Here is a 22,653-nt window from a genome sequence, read left to right as displayed (position 1 = left end):
GACAGGTGGAGGAGGAGGAGGTTGGAGGAGGTAGGAGGGATTGCCACACACACAGCAGGGGAACAGCTGACGTTACTGAACCCCAATAACAGAGGAGGGACTGTTGACTGTGCGTACAGCACTTCTGGACGGCAACTGGCGGTGTTGGAGCCCAGGGACAGGTGGAGGAGGAGGAGGTTGGAGGAGGTAGGAGGGATTGCCACACACACAGCAGGGGAACAGCTGACGTTACTGAACCCCAATAACAGAGGAGCGACTGTTGACTGTGTGTACAGCACTTCTGGACGGCAACTGGCGGTGTTGGAGCCCAGGGACAGGTGGAGGAGGAGGAGGTTGGAGGAGGTAGGAGGGATTGCCACACACACAGCAGGGGAACAGCTGACGTTACTGAACCCCAATAACAGAGGAGGGACTGTTGACTGTGCGTACAGCACTTCTGGACGGCAACTGGCGGTGTTGGAGCCCAGGGACAGGTGGAGGAGGAGGAGGTTGGAGGAGGTAGGAGGGATTGCCACACACACAGCAGGGGAACAGCTGACGTTACTGAACCCCAATAACAGAGGAGCGACTGTTGACTGTGCGTACAGCACTTCTGGACGGCAACTGGCGGTGTTGGAGCCCAGGGACAGGTGGAAAAGCAGAGGAACACAATGTAGGCCGAAGCCTGAGAAAGTCGAAAGGGAACCTTTAACCCCCCCCCAAGGCGTTTGTAGCTGAAAGAGCCAGCTTGTGCAGCACAAAAGATGCAAAAGGAAAAGGTGGCTCTTTTCATCATGCTCCTTGCAAACACAGAACTAAACACTTATAAAATGTGTCCCCTGCAACCGTAAAACCGTCCTGGAGGTGGGACTTTCCTTCGTAATGTGACGCAGCACAGCCGTCATTCCTATCCCCCTGGCGCCGCGCACCGGCTCCTCAGCGTTGTTTGATTCCGTCCCGGAGCCTGCGCTGTTATGTTATCCCGTGGCCAGGCACACTTAGCGCTGCCCGTCTTCTGGCATCATTTGGTGTCAGGATGGCTGCGCCTGTGCGGCCGCGCTGGCCGAGAGCCCGCCTCGCAGTGTCTTCTGATTTAATCCCACTGGGGGCCTGGGATCCATGGACATGCGCAGTGCATATCCTCGCCTCTCACTCCCCTCCCTACGGCTTCTTAAGACTGTGCGGTGTCACGGCCGTGGCATGCTATTAGGGACCAGCTGACACCGAACAGTCTGAAGGAGCCATAGGGAGATGAGTGAGAGGTGGAGGTTCAGATATGCACTGCGCATGTCCATGGATCCCAGGCCCCCAGTGGGATTAAATCAGAAGACACTGCGAGGCGGGCTCTCTGCCAGCGCGGCCGCACAGGCGCAGCCATCCTGACACCAAATGATGCCAGAAGACGGGCAGCGCTAAGTGTGCCTGGCCACGGGATAACATAACAGCGCAGGCTCCGGGACGGAATCAAACAACGCTGAGGAGCCGGTGCGCGGCGCCGGGGGGGTAGGAATGACGGCTGTGCTGCGTCACATTACGAAGGAAAGTCCCACCTCCGGGACGGTGTTACGGTATCAGTGGACACATTTTATAAGTGTTAAGTTCTGCGTGTGCAAGGTGCTAAACAAAAATAGCTACCTTTTCCTTGTGCAGCATTACTGCTGCACAAGGTGGCTCTTTCAGTAACAAACGCCTTGGGGGGGGGGGGGACAGATTCCCTTACATTTCAGTTGTTGTGTCAGCGTGGCGGTCGCATGACACATTGCCGGCTACACAGCTGGGGATCAGCTGACGTTACTGAAACCCAATAACACTGGGTCGTATGTTTTGACTGTGCAGACGGCACTTCTGAGCCTCAACTGGCGGTGTTGGAGCCCAGGAATTTAAGTTCAGGTGATAGAAAGATGAACACAACAGGAGACCTGGATAACGTATACAGTGACCTAATTATTTAATCAGGAGGAGGAGTGGCAAATTCCTGCGAGATCCAGGCCTTGTTCATTTTCAGGAAAGTAAGCCGGTCAACGTTATCGGAGGATAGTCGCATGCGACGGTCAGTTAGTACACCACCTGCAGCACTAAAGACACGTTCCGATAATACACTGGCCGCAGGGCAAGACAGCACCTCCAATGCATACTGGCTTAGCTCTGGCCATGTATCCAGCTTTGAGACCCAAAACTTGAAAGGGGAAGAGCCGTCTGGGAGTACAGCAAGAGGGCAAGACATGTAGTCTGTCACCATCTGACGGAACCGTTGCCTCCTGCTGACTGGAGCCGTCTGTGATGGTGTAGACTTTTGTGGGGGGCACAGAAAACTGTGCCACAGTTGGGCCATACTGGTCTTGCCTTGGGCAGAGGCACTGCTTCTGCTCCCTCTTTGTGCAGAGCCTCCACCACTGCCTGGACGCACTGAGCTGCTTTGGAATGCACTAGCAGAACTTCTCTCAGTTGGAATGGAGAAGATGATGGAATTGACCAGTGTGTCTTGGTACTCCCGCATTTTTCGCTCCCGGTTCAACGGTGTGATGAGGCTTTCTACGTTGTCCCGGTAGTGAGGATCGAGGAGGGTGAACACCCAATAATCAGACATGTTGAGAATGTGGGCGATGCGGCGGTCGTTTCTCAGGCACTGCAGCATGTAATCCACCATGTGCTGCAGACTGCCAACTGCCCAAGAAACGCTGTCCCCTGCTGGAGGCGTGATCTCTGCCTGCTCGTCATCACCCCACCCTCGCTGTACACACTGAGTACTGGACAATTCAGTAACTCCCTCCTCTGGACGGACGTCTTCCTCCTCCATTGACTCCTCCTCATCCTCCTCACAAACTGTCCCCTGCCTACGTGTTTGTGAGGAACCACGTGGCGCTGACTGTCCAGAAGATGATGGAAATGGTGAATCCTCATCCTCCACCTCTTCCACAACATCATCCCTTAGCGCTTGCAGTGATTTTTCAAGCAGGCAGATAAGGGGGACAGTCATGCTGACTAGTGCATCATCTGCACTCGCCATCCGCGTGGAATAATCAAAGGGACGCAAAACCTGGCAGACGTCATTCATAGTGGCCCACTCTGTGGTTGTGAAGTCTGTACGGCGCTGAGTGCGACTTTTTTGCGCCTGAAGCAGCTGGTACTCCATTACAGCTTGCTGCTGCTCACACAACCGCTCCAACATATGTAACGTGGAATTCCACCTGGTAGGTAGGTCACATATGATGCGATGTTCCGGCAGGCGGTGTCGGCGCTGCAGAGCCGCAATGCGCGCTTTTGCCGTGCTGGAACGCCGCAAGTGAGCACACTCTAGGCGGACCTTGTGCAGCAGTGCATCAAGATCCGGATAGTCCCTCAAAAAGCTCTGCACGACCAAATTGAGCACATGTGCCAGACATGGGATGTGAGTGAGGTTGCCGAGGCCCAGAGCTGCCACCAGATTTCGGCCATTATCACACACTACCATGCCTGGCTGGAGATTCGCTGGCACAAACCACACATCGCTCTCCTGCTTGATGGCATTCCAGAGCTCCTGCGCTGTGTGGCTACGATTCCCCAAAAAAATTAATTTCAACACGGCCTGTTGACGTTTGGCCACGGCTGTGCTCATGTCGGTCGTAACAGGTACACGTTCATCACGGGTCCATGTGGAGGTGGACTGTGACGGCTCCTGCAGCGATGATTCTGAGGAACTGGTGTAAGAGGAGGAGTCAATGCATACAGAATGGATTCCTGCAATCCTTGGAGTGGGCAGGACACGTCCTGCGCCACTCGCACGGTCTGTACCCGGCTCAACGACATTAACCCAATGGGCAGTGAGGGAAAGGTATCGCCCCTGTCCATGTTGACTGGTCCACGCATCGGTGGTGAGGTGGACCTTGCTACTGACGGCGTTCAGTAGCGCGTGTTTTATGTGTCCCTCCACATGCTTGTGCAGGGCAGGGACGGCTTGCCTGCTGAAGTAAAAGCGGCTGGGCACATTGTACTGTGGGACTGCCAATGACATCAAGTCACGGAAGCTGTCAGTCTCCACCAGCCTGAATGACAGCATTTCCAGTGACAGAAGTTTGGCAATGCCTGCAGTCAGAGCCTGTGCTCGTGGGTGGTTTGACGAGAAAGGCCGCCTTTTCTCCCATGCCTGTACTACCGATGGCTGTAGACTGGGCTGGGAGTGTGTGGATGACTGGGAAAGTGGTGCTGCGGGTGGAATTACAGCGGGTCTCTGGACAACAGGGCCAGAGGTTCTTCCACGGCGATCCTGGGAGGAAGCCGAACCAGCTGCGTGTGAGCTAGAGGAAGAGGCAACACGAGCTGAAGAGGTGGTAGCTGCCGCTGTTGGTTGGCCTACCTCTTCAGTGTGTTTTTCTAACTCCGCCGGGTGCCTGTTGCGCACATGTTTCCACATGTTGGAGGTATTGAGGTTGCTGACATTTCGACCTCTTTTGACTTTTTGATGACACACCTTGCATCTGACATAGCAAATGTCATCTGCAACTGTGTCAAAAAAGGACCAGGCACTGCAAGTCTTGGGAGCGCCCTTTTTGGCTTTTGGAAGAGACATGCTCCTAACGGGTGCCAAAGCGGAGGCTGCAGGATCCGCAGTCTTCCCCCTCCCTCTCCCTCTTTGGGCCGTACGGGGAATCTCTTCCTCAGAGCTGCTCCCACCACCTTCCTGTCCCTCACGCCAAGATGGGTCGAGGACCTCATCATCTACACTACCCTCTGCCCCCAACTGCTCCTCCTGGGTAGTCTCAGCAGCAGAGCACGCACCAGTAAGTGGCACCTGAGTGTCATCATCAGCTGATGCGGCCTGCGATGTGGTGACCGGAGCCACTGGCCCACCCGCCTCTTCAGAGGAAGACAGAAAAAGCTGTTGGGCATCACTGCACCCTGCCTCTTCTTCCATTTCTCCAATGCTGCTTGGCTGGCCCCCTGTTTCCAAGCCAAGAGATTCAGAGAACAGAAGTAGAGACGGCTCCTGTCCTGGGCTCTCTGTCTGCCTGGGCAATTTGGCAGGTGGTGAAGAGACAGATGGCTGCTCTCCAGTGCTCTGTGTCTGAGAGGATGTGGCACTAATGGAAGTTGATGCATTAGCTGCCATCCATCCGACAACAGCTTCAATTTGTTCTTGACGCAGCAGCGGTGTACGGCGCTCTGACACAAAGCTGCGCATGAACGACTGTTGCCTGGTGAAAGTGGGTGCTGATGAGTCACCGGTGCCCGCAGCAGGCACAGAATCCCCACGTCCCCTCCCTGCTCCGCGCCCACGCCCACGTGCCTTACTCACTGCCTTCTTCATCTTGGTTGACTGATAAAGATAAGCAGAAAAGTACTAACGGATTTGTGTGCTTATTCCTGAGCAACTCCTCCTAACAGGTATAAGAAACACTAATAAGTGTGGACTAGACTTTAATATGAGCTAATGTGGCCTACACAAATGTAAAGTGGTGTAACTGGTGTGTTTGGTGAACTTTATTATTTATTTCTTTTTTGGGGGCTGAACTGACAACAGATAGAGCTGCAGTCACACGGAGACCGTGCAGACAGACGTAAACGGCGCTGCAAGGCCCAAAAACCCTCCTCTACGTTATCCTATGTAGTGTTTTTCCACAAGTTAGCTGGAGACGGGTGGAAAGACACTAATAGGATTTTTTTAAATAAATTAGCAGCAACCTACACTACTTGAAAAAAAAAGAAAATTGATTTGGCGGTATGACGCAGTGAACAACCCTGAGCTGGAGACAACCAGGCTATGGCTGCTCACAGACTACAGGGCGAGCTGCAGTCATACGGAGACCGTGCAGACAGCCGTAAACGGCGCTGCAAGGCCCAAAAACCCTCCTCTACTTTATCCTATGTAGTGTTTTTCCACAAATTAGCTGGAGACGGGTGGAAAGACACTAATAGGATTTTTTTGAATAAATTAGCAGCAGACTACACTACTTGAAAAAAAAAAAAAAAAAAAAGAACAGTATGAGGCAATGAACCACCCTCCCTGAACTGAATACAACCAGCTATGGATGGCCTATGTGGCTGCACTCAGACTAGAGAGTGGGCTGCACTCACACACACACACACAGACCTTGCAGATCACTGTGAAAACAGCGCTACAAGGCAAAAGCAAGGTGAATAGTAGGTGAACACAGCGGTTGCTAAATTAGCCTTTGGAAAGCACAAAGAAGCAAATCGCTATCTCTAAACTGTCCCTCAGTCAGCAAACAGCGTCCTGTCACTAACTGAATTCACAGCAGAGTGATCGCAAAATGGCGCCAGCGACTTTTAAACTGCAGCATGACATCATTTCAGCAGCCAATCACAGCCTTGCCAGTAGTTTCATGCCCTCCATGCTAAACAGGATGTGCCCACACTTGGAATCATTCTCATTGGCTGAATTTCTGCATTTTGAATCTTGGAACTTCCGATTCCGGTATCCGATACGCGGCAAGTATCGGAATCCCGGTATCGGAATTCCGATACCGCAAGTATCGGCCGATACCCGATACTTGCGGTATCGGAATGCTCAACACTAATCAGAACCCTTCTTGGTCAAATCCGTCAAAGGTTTAACCACGCTAGAAAAATTAGCGATGAAACGACGGTAAAAATTAGCAAAACCCAAGAACTTCTGAAGACTCTTAACAGACGTAGGCTGAGTCCAGTCATGAATAGCCTGGACCTTGACTGGGTCCATCTCCACAGTGGAAGGAGAAAAAATAAAACCCAAAAAGGAGACCTTCTGTACTCCGAAGAGGCATTTTGAGCCCTTCACAAATAAAGCATTAGCACGCAGGACCTGAAACACCATCCTGACCTGCTTCACATGGGACTCCCAATCATCAGAAAAGACCAAAATGTCATCCAGATAAACAATCATAAATTTATCCAGATATTCTCGGAAGATGTCATGCATGAAGGACTGAAACACAGAAGGAGCATTAGAGAGTCCAAAAGGCATCACCAAGTACTCAAAATGGCCTTCGGGCGTATTAAATGCTGTTTTCCATTCATCTCCCTGCTTAATGCGCACAAGGTTATACGCACCACGAAGATCTATCTTAGTGAACCAACTGGCCCCCTTAATCCGAGCAAACAAATCAGACAATAGTGGCAAAGGATACTGAAATTTGACTGTGATTTTATTCAGAAGACGATAATCTATACAAGGTCTCAAAGAACCGTCCTTCTTGGCCACAAAAAAAAATCCTGCACCAAGAGGGGAAGAGGATGGGCGAATATGTCCCTTCTCCAAAGACTCCTTTATATAATTCCGCATCGCGGCATGCTCTGGTATAGACAAATTAAAAAGTCGTCCCTTAGGGAATTTACTACCAGGAATTAAATTTATGGCACAGTCACAATCCCTATGAGGGGGCAGGGCACTGGACCTGGGCTCATCAAATACATCCTGGTAGTCAGACAAAAATTCAGGGACCTCAGAAGGAGTGGAAGAAGCAATAGACACCAACGGAGTATCGCCATGTATTCCCTGACAACCCCAACTTGACACAGACATAGCTTTCCAATCTAAAACAGGATTATGAGTCTGCAGCCATTGCAGACCCAAAACAACAACATCATGCAAATTATGCAAAACAAGAAAGCGAATCACCTCCTGATGTACGGGAGTCATGCACATGGTCATTTGCGTCCAATACTGAGGCTTATTCTCAGCCAATGGCGTAGCATCAATTCCCCTCAGAGGAATAGGAAATTCCAAAGGCTCCAGGACCAGGACAAAACCACAGTGCCTGGCAAACGACAAATCCATCAGATTCAGGGCAGCACCCGAATCCACAAAAGCCATAACCGGGTAGGACGACAAAGAACAAATCAAAGTAACAGACAAAATAAATTTAGGCTGTATCGTACCAATGGTGACAGGTTTAGCGATTTTTTTTAAACGTTTAGAGCATGCTGAGATAACATGAGTAGAATCACCACAGTAAAAGCACAACCCATTTTGACGTCTATGATTTTGTCGCTCAATTCTGGTCAGAGTTCGGTCACATTGCATAGACTCAGGTCTCTGTTCAGAAAATACCGCCAAAGGATGAGCAGATTTGCGCTCCCGCAAACGCCGATCAACCTGAATGGCTAAAGCCATAGAATCACTCAGACTTGTAGGGGTGGGAAACCCCACCATAACATTCTTAACGGCCTCAGAAAGACCTCTGAAATTTGCAGCCAGGGCACACTCATTCCATTGAGTAAGCACCGACCATTTCCGAAATTTTTGACAATACACCTCTGCTTCATCCTGACCTTGAGAGATAGCCAGCAACGCTTTTTCTGCCTGATTCTCAAGATTAGGCTCCTCATAAAGCAGTCCAAGAGCCAGAAAAAAATGCATCTACATTAAGCAATGCAGGATCTCCTGGCGCCAGAGAGAAGGCCCAATCTTGAGGGTCGCCACGCAACAAGGAGATAACAATTTTAACTTGCTGAGCGGAATCACCAGAGGAACGAGGTCTCAGAGACAGAAATAACTTACAATTATTCTTAAAATTCTGAAACCTAGATCTATCTCCAGAAAACAACTCAGGAATGGGTATCTTTGGTTCTGACATAGGGCTATGAATAACAAAATCCTGAATACTTTGCACCCGTGCAGTAAGATGATCCACACTAGAAGTCAGAGTCTGAACATTCATGTCTGCAGCTGAGCTCAAAACCACCCAGAGTTCAAGGGGATGAAAGAAGCTAAACAGACTGCAGCAAAGGAAAAGCGGGAGGGAAAAAAAAAAAAATGTACTCAGGTCTTCTTTTTATCCCACTTCTGCGATGCATTAAACATTTTTCAGGCCTGCTATACTGTTATGATCCTTAGTGGTTGAGGATCACAAATTACTCCAGCTAAGTAACAAACATAGGACAAGCTCTAGGGAGGTGGCAAACTGGACTGACCGCAAATCTGAACCTATCCAAACACACTAGAAGTAGCCGGTGAACGTGCCTAAAAATCCTAGATGTCTCGAGCCAGCTTGAGGAACTAACTACCCCTAGAAAGAAAGAAAGACCTCTCTTGCCTCCAGAGAAATAATCCCCAAAGATATAGAAGCCCCCAACAAATAATAACGGTGAGGTAAGAGGAAGGCACATACACAGGGGTGAAAACAGATTCAGCAAATGAGGCCCACTAATACTAGATAGCAGAAAATAGTAAAGGGGTCTGTGCGGTCAGTAAAAACCCTTACAAAATATCCACACTGAGATTTCAAGAACCCCCGCACCAACTAACGGTGTGGGGGGAGAAACTCAGTCCCCTAGAGCAACCAGCAAGCGAGGGATCACATCTTAGCAAGCTGGACAAGAAACATGATAAATGCTGATAATCAAAAAATGAACGGACAAAAACTTAGCTTGTCTTGGAGAGGCTGGGAGCAAGGTAATCACAAGGAATCTGAAGAGCACTGAATACATTGATAGCAGGCAAGGAACTGTGTATGCAGGTGAGCTAAATAGGAAACCAACCAGGATAACGAACCAGCTGATGCAGCCAACCTGCAGAAAGACAACACTACACAGTACCACTTGTGACCACTAGAGGGAGCCTAAAAATAGAGTTCACAACAGATCACCATTGACTTTATACACAGCAGCTCTGTATATAGTGTATAGTATCGTATTTTTCGGACTATAAGACGCACCGGACTATAAGGCGCACCCAGGTTTTAGAGGTGGAAAATAGGGAAAAAAATATTTGAAGCAAAAAAAATGTGGTAAAATATTTAATAACATAAATAACATACTATTATATGTGGTGTTATTATATATAATAGTATGTTATTATGTTGGAAGCTGCGGGACCAGTGTGGTGTCTGTGAAGTACGATATGAAGATGCTGGAGGGTGAGTATAAGGGCTCATTTCCACATGCGAGGCACACGTCCGTATCTCGCATGTGGAAACCAAGCTCTGGCGCCGGCACTTTGGAGCGGAGCTGGGCAGCTCCATGTGTTCCTATGCGGCCGCACGCTCCACTCTGGAGTGCCGGCTCCACAGCTTGGTTTCCACATGCGAGATACGGACGTGTGCCTCGCATGTGGAAATGAGCCCTAAGAATGGGGGCACAGGGCTTATAGTGAAAGCACCACTCCAGCACTGGAAAATAACACTGGAGTGCTGCTTTAAAATCCCATGGGAGAACTATAACTCCCAGCATGTCCTGCAGATCCTATGACATGCTGGGAGTTATAGTTCACCAAAGGAGTGGCAGAGTGCTTTATTGTGTTTTGTAAAGACTAACCTCTTAATTGCGGCAGCCAGCCACACTGTTGTGAGGTAAAAGCTGGAGCATCCCATGGCTGCACACACACAGAGCCCTCCCTGTTGTTGCCTTTCCACAGCGCACGCGCAGGACATAAGAGGAAGCTGCAGATTCTAGGTGGGAGTCTGAAGGACCTGTGATGATGTCAGAAGAGGGAGGGCTCTGAGCTGCCATGTGATGCTCCAGCCCGCCCACTCCTGACATCATCACAGGTCCTCCCTGTGCACCAGACAGCTCAGCGTCCAGCACAGGCAGGTAGACAGCGATCTCCTGGCCCCTGCTGCTGCCTCCTCCTCCCCCGGACACACAGATTCTCCCCGGAATCAGTGCTGGGGAAACTGTGTGTCCCTGCTTAAGTGCAGCATTCATTTGCTGCTCCCGCTCACCGCTCAGCTGATCGGTGGGCGGGGAGCCGCTAATAAATATTCACTGCACTTAATCAGCGGGGCCATGTGCTTTCCCCAGCAGCTGATTCCGGGCAGCGGGGACATCCTGAAGTGGGATAACAGTGCGATCCCACTCCCTGCTGCCCCCCTCCCCACATGCTATATCCGTACTATAAGACGCACCCACACTTTCCTCCCAAATTTGGAGGAAAAAAAGTGCGTCTTATAGTCCGAAAAATACGGTATACAGATAATACAGTGATCACCAATGACATTGTACACTGGAGCTCAGTATATAGTGCAGAGTGTACAGGTAATATAGTGATCACCAGTGACATTACATACAGCTGATCTGTATATACTATATAGTGTATAGGTAACATATTGGCTCACCAGTAGTGTTGAGCATTCCGATACTGCAAGTATCGGGTATCGGCCGATACTTGCTGTATCGGAATTCCGATACCGAGATCCGATATTTTTGTGATATCAGGTATCGGTATCGAAACAACATTAATGTAAAAATGTGTAAAAGAGAGAATTAAAATAAAAAATATTGCTATACTCACCTCTCCGACGCAGCCTGCACCTTACCGAGGGAAGCGGCAGCGTTCTTTGTTTAAAATTCGCGCTTTTCTTTCCTTTACGTGAGTCCCGGCTTGTGATTGGTTGCGTGCCGCCCATGTGACCGGGACGCAACCAATCACAGCAAGCCGTGACGTAATTTCAGGTCCTTCAGGATTTTAAAATTACGTTCCGGCGTTGTGATTGGTTGCGTCGCAGTCACATGGGAGACGCAACCAATCACAGCAAGCCGTGACGTAATTTCAGGTCCTTAAGGATTTTAAAATTACGTCCCGGCTTTGTGATTGGTCCGCGTCCCGACAACATGGCCACCATTAACCAATCACAAGCCGTGACGTCACGGGAGGCTGGACACGCGCGCTTTTTAAAATGGGCGCGTGTCCAGCCTCCCGTGACGTCCCGGCTTGTGATTGGTTGCGCCGCGGTCAACCAATCACAAGCCGGGAGGCTGGACACGCGCCCATTTTAAAATTTTAAAATGGGCGCGTGTCCAGCCTCCCGTGACGTCCCGGCTTGTGATTGGTTGCGCCGCGGTCAACCAATCACAAGCCGGGAGGCTGGACACGCGCCCATTTTAAAATTTTAAAATGGGCGCGTGTCCAGCCTCCCGTGACGTCCCGGCTTGTGATTGGTTGCGCCGCGGTCAACCAATCACAAGCCGGGAGGCTGGACACGCGCCCATTTTAAAATTTTAAAATGCGCGCGTGTCCAGCCTCCCGGCTTGTGATTGGTTGACCGCGGCGCAACCAATCACAAGCCGGGACGTCACGGGAGGCTGGACACGCGCCCATTTTAAAAAGCGCGCGTGTCCAGCCTCCCGTGACGTCCCGGCTTGTGATTGGTTAATGGCGGCCATGTTGCCGGGACGCGGACCAATCACAGCAAGCCGTGACGTAATTTCGTCACGGCTTGCTGTGATTGGTCCGCGTCCCGGCAACATGGCCGCCCTGACCAATCACAAGCCGGGACTTCACGTAACCAAGTAAAAGCGCAAATTTTAAACAAACAACGCTGCCGGTTCCCTCGCTGAGGTCCAGGCTGCGTCGGACAGGTGAGTATAGCGATATTTTTTATTTTAATTCTTTCTTTTACACATTTATATGGATCCCAGGGCCTGAAGGAGAGTTTCCTCTCCTTCAGACCCTGGGAACCATCAGGAATACCGTCCGATACTTGAGTCCCATTGACTTGTATTGGTATCGGGTATCGGTATCGGATTGGATCCGATACTTTGCCGGTATCGGCCGATACTTTCCGATACCGATACTTTCAAGTATCGGACGGTATCGCTCAACACTACTCACCAGTGATATCTCTATTTGAAGTACTTCATCTTCGCTTTTCTGCTTCATCCACACAGTTAGAGATCTAGAGATCTGCTTGCTGAGAACATTACTTAATTTTTCTCCCAATTTCTACACTACACCAGATGACAAAACAAGGCAACATACTGCCACCCTGCACAGTACCAGCACAATCCCATTGAAAATAGTATCTTCAAAAATATAACACATTACTGCAGTAATAATATCCCTTATTTAACCCCTAAAGTAATAATAAACTCCATCCTGACCCCTTTGTGCCTCATTCCTAGCCCGTTATGTCTCATTCCTGGCTTCAGAAATATGTTTTCCCATCCTAGCCCCATGTGTTCTCCCATCCTGCCCTCATGTGTCTCCATCCTGCCCCATATGATCTCCCATCATGCCGCACATGACATCTCCATCCATGCCCCATATGTCCCATGATCCTGCCCCATGTGTCCCATGATCCTGTCCCATGTGTCCCATGATCCTGTCCCATGTGTCCCATGATCTTGCCCCATGCCCCATGTGTCCCATGATCCTGCCCCATGTGTCCCATGATCCTGCCCCATGTGTCTCATGATCCTGCCCCATGTGTCCCATGGTCCTGTCCCATGTGTCCCATGATCCTGTCCCATGTGTCCCATGATCTTGCCCCATGCCCCATGTGTCCCATGATCCTGCCCCATGTGTCCCATGATCCTGTCCCATGTGTCCCATGATCCTGTCCCATGTGTCCCATGATCTTGCCCCATGCCCCATGTGTCCCATGATCCTGCCCCATGTGTCCCATGATCCTGCCCCATGTGTCTCATGATCCTGCCCCATGTGTCCCATGATCCTGCCCCATGTGTCCCATGATCCTGTCCCATGTGTCCCATGATCCTGCCCCATGTGTCCCATGATCCCACCCCATGTGTCTCATGATCCTGCCCCATGTGTCCCATGATCCTGCCCCATGTGTCCCATGATCCTGCCCCATGTGTCCCATGATCCTGTCCCATGTGTCCCATGGTCCTGCCCCATGTGTCCCATGATCCTGCCCCATGTGTCCCATGATCCTGCCCCATATGTCCCATGGTCCTGCCCCATGTGTTCCATGATGCTGCCCCATCTGTCCCATGGTGCTGCCCAATCTGTCTACATATTGCAGTTTGCCGCTTTCAGTAAAAAAAAAAAAAAAAAATGTTTGCCTTACCTGACCATGGTCCAGCTTCGTCATCTCCTTCATCAGTTTGAAGCGCGGACTCGCCGGCAGTGATAGTGATGTCATACTCCAGTAATGTGCACGCCGATGTCAGCTGCCTGCTATAGATTTTAACTGAACGTGTGTCCGAGGTATGCTCTAAAGCATAGCTCTGAACTCCTGCTAACAGAGCAGAGAGTTTCAGCTCATGCAAGATGACTGTCCAAATAATCATGTACAAAAATTAAATAAAAGGATACAGAAATTTTAAAAAAAGCTAGAAAAAAGATGTAATATTACAGATTTTAGATAGCAAGGCAATCTCTTTACAATTATTTTTGAGAATATGATCTGGTAATGGGTCAATGAACATCATTTTACAATACACGAATATGGAAGGCACTTAACACAATACTTTGCAGGGGCGTCAGTGTATTCTTGACTTGATATCAACTATTTCTAAACTGTGAGAGTAAATATACCGTAGTTCTCTATTGTTCTGAAACCATTCTTGGCCCAGGTCCATTTGCGGTCTGTTGCATGGTTTTTTTTTAGTCAGTAGGAGCATTGCTGTGTTTTTGAGTAAACCAAAACTACCAACAAATTCAGATGAAAATCATTACTTAATAAGAAGAACAAACTCCACATTTACAATATTTGCTAAATAAAGTAGTTTGTATTAAGAGCTTGGTGTGTAAAAATTGGTGAGTCCTCAACAGTATACTGGGCAATGGCATACTGGTTCATTCCTACCTGTTCTTAAATTGAAAAACTTTTCAGCGTAGTTTTGTTTTTGATGAATAAGAAAATCAGTTAGACTGGGAAACAATTTGTATTAGTTTTTATGTATAAACAAAAACGGAAATATGTAATTAACTATAATGTAGGCCCTTTTGGCTTGGCACACCAAACCTTTTGATGGTTGTGTAGACATTGTCTGATGCCTTAAAGGGATATTCCTACAAAACAAAAGTTATTTTTTACCAATAGATACTTTCCACAATTGGATGTGTTTAAATAAAATGTTCCTGTGCTGAGATAATTGTATAAATGTGACCCTGCTGTGTACTGTGTGATGGCTGTGTCTGACCATACAGGAATAATAATAATAATAATCTTTACTTATATAGCGCCAACATATTCCGCAGCGCTTTACAGTTTAACAATTTCGAACATAACAGTCATAAGTAACAATGTTAACAATACAGGAGAGGAAGCAAAAGAGTATACAGACATTACAGCAGGGAAATGTTTTACCTCACAGAAAGGCTATGTGCACACGTTCAGGATTTCTTGCAGAAAATTCCTGAGAAAAACCTGAAATTTTCTGCAAGAAATCTGCATGCGTTTTTTTGCGCGTTTTTGGTGCGTTTTTTCCGGACATTTCCCAATGCATTTTATAGTGGGAAATCCGCAAAAAAACGCAAAATTAATGAACACGCTGCGTTTTTTACCGCGATGCGTTTTTTTCGCTGAAAAAAACGCATCATGTGCACAAAAATTGTGGAATTAATTCTAAATGATGGGATGCATATTGTATGCTGTTTTTTTGCGGTTTTATAGCGTTTTTATCGTGAAAAAAACGCGAAAAAAACGCAAAAAATCAGCAACGTGTGCACACAGCCAAAGAATCAGCTGTGATCCCCTGCTGTCCTGTCTGTATGCTATTTTGTTTCCTCTCCTGCCCAGGAGATGTTGTATGATCACACCATTGTTCCTGTACGGTCAGACACGGCCATTACACAGTACACAGCAGGGGCACATTTATAAGATTATCTCAGCACAGGGACATTTTTTGTTCACATATCCAATTGTTCAAACATCCAATTATTCTTATTTCAAAAACTTTTGATTAAAATCAACCTTTGTTTGTGTGAAAACCCCTTTAATCTTGGTATGTTATGAACTTTCACTTGCAGTACAGTATGGATTAATTGTGAAACCAGTGTTACTGCCATTTCTCCAGAGTGAACCAGGAGTCGTTTTTTAATATGTCACATGTCATGTTGCTTTTGCTACCATGAGCAGCTTGCATGAGCTAAACATGCTAAGATGGCCTACAGTGTCCCTGATTTGTCTCACATCGAGCACATCTTGGTCAGAAATTGCTTCTGACGGTGCCAGCAGTGGATCTTGATGATTTGTGTGCCCAAGTGCATGCAGAGTGGAGGAGCATTTCTCAGACAATCAGCAATAGCCTCCTTGATAACATGCTAAGGCGTGAAAGAACGGGGATTTCTGAACATGACTCTCATACTTCTTCCGAATATGGACATATCAATTGATTAAATGCAAAGCGAATGACCAAAGGACAAATCTAAATCAAATCAATATTTGGTGCCATCACCCTTTGCACAAAAGCATCTTGTATAGGGCACTGGTCACACACAGGTAATGCACAGTGTCTGACTTACAGCCTATTAGTGACGCCCATACTATTAGATTAGCCAAAGAAACGATAGGGAGAAAGGCATCGGGAGGTGCACAACATTATTCCACGGCAAGTCACTAAGGCCGGGGTCACACTGGCATATTGCATCCGATGCAAGCGCATCGGATGCGATATGCTAATGACACTCGGCTCCTGCTCGCAGCAGAGCAGGAGCCGAGTGTCATGCGTCTGTGCTCCGATTCTCTCGCACAGGGAGGATCGGAGCACAGCAGCAGAGGAGGCGGAGAAATGAATTTCTCCATCTCCTCCATTGCTGGGGTCCGCTTATAACGCACGTCACTCGGATGATATCCGAGTGGTGTGCGCTGTCTCACTCGCACCCATAGGCTTATATGGGTGCGAGTGAGCCCAGAGTTTTCCTCGGTCCGAGACAATTGCAGCATGCTGCGATTGTCTCGGACCGAAGAAAACGGCCGACAAAAAGTCGGCTGCTGGGAGCTGCCCCATATGTTAACATTGGTCCGAGGGCAATGCGATTTTTTATCGCATTGCACTCGGCCGTTTAAAACGCCAGTGTGACCCCGGCCTTACAGTGTCAGATGTGGACTGCCCTTGTTAGGTGGGAGCAATGAGGAAATAGGGCCATATTGATATATAGAGGGTCAGTATAGGCCTCCTGTTGGCTGCACCTGACTGATGGAACTGGTATGCATAAGATGGATGTTTGATGAAATGATCATCTTACCTTTTTCCATCTGGGTGAGATCATTCCAAAATTATTTCTTCTTCCTATACACTATTATGTGATTGTACATTACAATATGTGACACCACTGTCACTTGGTATAGGATATCAACACCATTATATTAAGTCATGTAAAATGGACAAATGTCAATTTCACTAGTGGATGTTTGTATGTGTCCTTACCTAAGTCAAAATGTTTGTCTTTTTTTACCTTAAGGTTTTTGGTAATATTTATTTATTTTAATATATATTTAATAAAAGTTACATTTTAATATTCTCACTATAGTGCTAGGTTAATTTATACTGTGAACCGGGAGTTATCTATCTGTGTTATAATCTGTGATTCCTGAGCAACTCCCCTTAAAATCCGATTCTTTTTACTTGATATTTTAAAAGTAAGTGGGGTACTAATGAAAAACAACTGGATTAAGGCTACTTTCACACTAGCGTCGTGTGACGTACATCGCAATGCGTCGTTTTGGAGAAAAAACGCATCCTGCAAAGTTGCCCGCAGGATGCGTTTTTTCTCCATACACTTGCATTAGCGACGCATTGCGACGTATGGCCACACGTCGCATCCGTTGTGCGACGGATGGGTCGTGTTTTGGCGGACCGTCGCCACAAAAAAAGTTCCATGTAACTTTTTTTGTGCGTCGCGTCCGCCATTTTCGACCGCGCATGCGCGGCCGAAACTCGGCCTCCTCCTCCCCAGACATTACAATGGGGCAGCGGATGCCTTGAAAAACTGCATCCGCTGCCCCCGATGTGCATTTATTTCACAACGTGCATCGGTACGTCGGGCCGACGAATAGCGACGGCCCTGTACCGACGCTAGTGTGAAAGTAGCCTAAGTCACATTACTGTTGTACAAAAAGAAGCAAAGGCACATAGAGGAAAAGATAGTCAGAGGGTCACCAATCTATGAACAACTGCGTCTAAAAATCGTGGAACAATTTTATAAAAATGTTTTTCAATGTAAAAATGCAAAGACTGTGATTATCCCACAGTCTACAATATATAGTATATAGTATCATAATAAGATTCGGAAATTCTGGAGCAATCCATGTGCACAAGGGACAAGGCAGATGGCTAATATTGGATGCTTGTGATCTACGGACCCTCAGGCGGCACTGCTGAGGTGCCATCCTGCTGATCAGCCTGCTTCTCTGGTGGCATGCATTAGTGCCTATGGTATGTCTGTTTCAGGGGAGGCCTTGCATATTTCAGCAAGACAATACTAAACCACATCCTGCATCCATCACAGCAGAATGGCTTCATAGAAGAAGAGTTTGGGTGATGAGCTATCAGCCTGCACTTCAGATCTTTCACCAACAGAAAACATTTGGCGCACTATGAAATGTAAAATCTGGCAATGAAGATCCAGGACTGTTACGGAGCTAGAATCCTACATGAGAGAAGAACGGGACAACATTCCTCTCCGAAAACTACAGCAACCGGTGCGCTCACTGCCCAGACGTTTACAGACTGTAGTAAAAAGAAGAGGGCATGCTACACAATGGTAGACATTGTCCTGTCCTAACTCTTAAGGCCCCGTCTCACACAGCGACGCTGCAGCGATACAGACAACGATGCTGATCGCTGCAGCGTCGCTGTGTGGTCGCTGTGTGGTCGCTGGGGAGCTGTCACACAGACAGCTCTCTCCAGCGACCAACGATCAGGGGAACGACTTCGGCATCGTTGAAACTGTCTTCAACGATGCCGAAGTCCCCCTGCAGCACCCGGGTAACCAGGGTAAACATCGGGTTACTAAGCGCAGGGCCGTGCTTAGTAACCCGATGTTTACCCTGGTTACCAGCGTAAATGTAAAAAAAACAAACAGTACATACTCACCATCTGTTGCCCGTCAGGTCCCTTGGCGTCTGCTTCCTGCTCTGACTGAGCCGCCGTACAGTGAGAGCAGATCACAGCAGTGACGTCACCGCTGTGCTCTCACTTTACGGCGGCTCAGTCAGAGCAGGAAGCAGACGCCAAGGGACCTGACGGGCAACAGATGGTGAGTATGTACTGTTTGTTTTTTTTACATTTACGCTGGTAACCAGGGTAAACATCGGGTTACTAAGCGCGGCCCTGCGCTTAGTAACCCGATGTTTACCCTGGTTACCAGTGAAGACATCGCTGGATCGGTGTCACACACACCGAATCAGCAATGTCAGCGGGACCTCAACGACCAAAAAAAGGTCCAGGCCATTCTGACACGACCAGCGATCTCGCAGCAGGGGCCTGATCGCTGGTACGTGTCACACATAGCGAGATCGCTACTGAGGTCGCTGTTGCGTCACAAAACTTGTGACTCAGCAGCGATCTCGCTAGCGATCTCGCTATGTGAGACGGAGCCTTTAAGAGATGTGTTGGTGCCATCAATTTCTAATGGGAACATGTCAAACTTTCACCTTCAGATCCGTGAACCAACTTGTGAATAATATACGGCTATAAGAGATCATCAAATCATTGCATTTTCTTTACAATTTACAATGCTTCCCAACATTTTTTTGGTATGATAAATATATCTATATAATGAAGATATACAGACATGGCGAAAAGTGTTGACACCCTTGAAATTGTTTCAGAAAATGAAGTATTTCTCCCAGAAAATGATTGCAAGTACACATGTTTATGTCATTTGTGTGTATTGGAACAACACAAAAATAAATTGACTGGACAAAATTGTTGGCACTCTCAACTTAATATTTGGTTGCACACAATTTGGAATAAATAACTGCAATTGTTTTCTATACATGAGATTTCAGTTTTTCTTTATTTATACATTTGCAAAAATTTGTACATTTCTGATTTTTTTCAGTCAAGATAGGGTGCAGAGTGTACATTAATGTGAAAAAAATGAACTTTTTTGAATTTACCAAGTGGCTGCAATGAAACAAAGAGTGAAAAATTTAAAGAGGTCTGAATACTTTCCGTACCCACTGTAATATATATATATATGGACAGTATGTGTGATAGGGTTATGAAGGGGGAGATTTATCAAACACAGTGTAAAGTGAAACTGACTCAGTTGCCCTTAGCAACCAATCAGATTCCACCTTTCATTTTCCAAAGAGTCTGTGAAGAACGAAAAGTGGAATCTGATTGGTTGCTAAGGGCAACTGAGTCAGTTTCACTTTACACTGTGTTTGATAAATCTCCCCCCATCATAACCCTATTACACGTACTGTCCACCTACAGTGCTTTTGGACCACTATATATATATATGTTAGTGTATGTAAACTATATAAAAAGACATATATGTATGTTTTTCTCAATATCTGACAAGAAACCCGAATAAACCTTTCCCGATTTAGGTCAATTAGGATTACCATAATTATTAATATTTGCCAAATGCCAGAAAAATGAGAGAGAGAATCTTTTAAGGCATTTTTATTACTTACTGCAAAGTCAAAAGTTTACATACATTTGATTAAAATGAATGACTTGAGTCAAACATTTGGGATATCCTTCCACAAGCTTCTCAAAATAATTGGTTGGAATTTGGGCCCATTCCTCCAGAAAGGCCGTACGGGGCCCCGGGCCATCATGGGAGGCCGCCATGACGGGGTCACGTTGCGAACAGCCAGCGCCAAGAAAGGGGGGTTGATAAACATTAGGGGGTTAACACGGGCTGCGTGTGATTTTTTGAATTTGGGAGGGGGAGGGGTTAAACAGGAGATGATAGGAGGAGTTATGGGGGCGGTGATCTTGCTGGGCGGGAAAAAAGAGATAACCGCCATATCCACGTCAGTCACTTCACCGGAGCGTTCACTCACCTGCCTATTGTGAGAGAACGAAGCTTCGGTTGGCCGTTATGGAGGTGGATGCGCTCCTGCGGAGCTTACGAGACGCGGCCAGCACGCAGGGTACTGCGTGGCTGCAACAACATGTGAGCAGCCTTCTCCAGGGGGTGGCGGCTGGATCTTCACAGGTCCCCACCGGAGGGCGCCGGCTGCGGCGGTCTCGCCCGCCGGCACGCCTAAGCCCTGACGTCCCCCCTAGGGCCCGACGCCGAATTAGGAGCCCCTCCGGGGACCCTCCAGCTAGGGGCGCGCGCCGCGGGACCGCCGGTCCTCGTGGTCGAGCTGGGAGGAATCCTGACACACAGCGGGGCCTACAACGGGGGGAGGCGTCGGCCTCCTCCTCAACACCAGGATCGCGCAGGGTGTCGGGACCAGGAACGGCCGGAGCCTCCATGTCAGGTGAGCCGGCTCGACGAGGGGCAGGCAGGGGAATCCCAATACGAGGGCCTGCTTCACAGGCGCCTCAGCGGGGGATGGATCACGGGCGGCTGCAAGCCGGCTCCAGCAGCACCGCGGGTCCGGCTGCACGGAGGAACAACAGAGGGCCGCCGGTCTGTGCTGCACAGACATCGCCGCCAATTTTAACAGCTAGTGATCGCCAACGGGAGCAGTTCCCAGATAATGCAGGCTCTCAATCGTCGACGCAGACTGTCACAAGTCCCCTGAGAACATCAAGGAGAGCGTCTCTCAGCAGCGTTCACATGGACCAGGGAGCATCAGACCATGGAGGGATGACAGAGGACGTGAGATCACATCAGGCTACTGGATCGTCGGCTGCCGGGTCCACAGCGCTCGGGCAGCTTGGTGAGGACGCTTCTTCTTTATCTTATCCCCCATTGTTAACCTTACCGGGGAGTGGTAGCCAGGGGGGGGTGCCTGGGGGGGTTAGTGGGGGATTAAATATGCTTATGCATGGGCTGAGGGAATTAGCTTGCTTGTGGGGGACTGGGGGGGGTCAGGTCGTGGCCACCCCATCTACTGCTTGGTTGGGCGGTACGGGTAGGATTTATGGACAAGGCGGCACGAGTGGGGAGGTCTCCAATGTGCCGGATAGGGATGTATCGGTGGGAAACTTAAGGAATGAGAGCAGGGGGGCCGATGTGGCCATTTCCTCAGCTACGGTATCGGTACCTAGCCAGGCAGGTGACTTGGAAAAAGATGATACAGTGAGGTTAGATGATACAGCACGCGGTGAAGTCTACGTGTGTTTCGAAGGCCCTTTGGGCGCTCATCTTAAAAGCGAGATTAGGGAAAAAATATGGAAGGGGGAGTACGTGGAAATTTTTTCTTTGTTGCCTTTGGAAAGGTTTAACTTAGACAGGGCGAGAAGAGATGAGTCAAAAAAGGAGGATGAAGAAAAAAGGAGGTACAGATTGATCCCAAGGACTTTTACAAATTGGCTTCAGGCATTTGCCATTTTGGCCAGCATAATAGGGGAGAAGGCTCCTGAAAATTGTTCAGGATTATTTTGCTATATGGATGCTATAGGTGAGGCTTATCGGGTGTATGGTGGTATCGGATGGTTAAGATATGACGAGCAGTTTCGTCAGAGGAAGGCAGTCAGGCCTAGCATTCGGTGGGATCACAAGGACATCGCTCTTTGGATGCGAGTGATGGTCCCATCCAGAGCAGGGAGTAGCACTCAGTCCTTTCTCGGGAGTGCGGGGGGATATAGTCAGCCAGGACATTCAACGGCCATACAAAAGGGCTTATGCTTCGCATTCAATGAGGGGTCTTGTAGATTTGGCGCCAAGTGCAAGTTTAAACACGAGTGCACAATCTGTGGCGGCACGCATGGATCATCAAAATGTTTTAGGGGAAGCAGACAGAGAGGAGCGGAGGGAGTTGAAAAAAGGGGTGACACCAATTCGGCTGGAAGAGATGGTGCATTATCTAAATAGATACCCAGATAGGTTGGCAGCGAGGTTGTTGGAGGACGGTTTCAGGGACGGTTTTAGAATCCCATCAGTTAATACGGCAGCAAATTTTTCAAAAAAGAATTTGAAATCAGCGAGACAGT

This window comes from Ranitomeya variabilis, chromosome 4 (assembly GCF_051348905.1).
Source record: "Ranitomeya variabilis isolate aRanVar5 chromosome 4, aRanVar5.hap1, whole genome shotgun sequence".
Classification (NCBI taxonomy): Eukaryota; Metazoa; Chordata; class Amphibia; order Anura; family Dendrobatidae; genus Ranitomeya; species Ranitomeya variabilis.
The sequence above is the reverse complement of the archived record's forward strand: the minus strand, read 5'-3'. Positions refer to the sequence as shown.